This window comes from Alligator sinensis, unplaced genomic scaffold (assembly GCF_000455745.1).
Source record: "Alligator sinensis unplaced genomic scaffold, ASM45574v1 scaffold1121_1, whole genome shotgun sequence".
Taxonomy (NCBI): Eukaryota; Metazoa; Chordata; order Crocodylia; family Alligatoridae; genus Alligator; species Alligator sinensis.
In genome coordinates, this window is record NW_005843357.1 from 153,586 (window position 1) to 154,017 (window position 432).

Below are 432 nucleotides of genomic sequence, written 5' to 3' on the forward strand. Positions count from 1 at the left end.
GCGGGAGGGGAGGCAGGGGCCAGGCCATGTCAGCTGGTGCCCCAGGTGTGGGGGTCAGGCGAGGACAGGCTGAGCCCCCCCTGAACACCTGGGTTCTCCCGGGTTGTGGGGGGCTCTAAGCCTTGGACGCCTGGGGTCTCTGGAGTGAGGGGTGCGGGCGTTGGGGGCCCCGACACCTGGGCTCTCTGCGTCCAACACAACCAGCCCAGAGTTGAGCTGCTGGGGGGACCCTGCAGGACTATAACTCTCGCTCCCCCCCTCGCCCCCAGGGTGGCAGAGGGAGCAGGCTCCTGGCAAACTCAGGCAGCACCAGGTCAGGTCCAGGGCGACCCCGGGCCGGGCTGGGGGGGTGTTTCCCTGTTTCTTCCCCCTCCTGGGCGCCTGGCTTCCATCCTGTACTCATTTGCAAGGGGGGGGGCTGCTGGCGGTTGT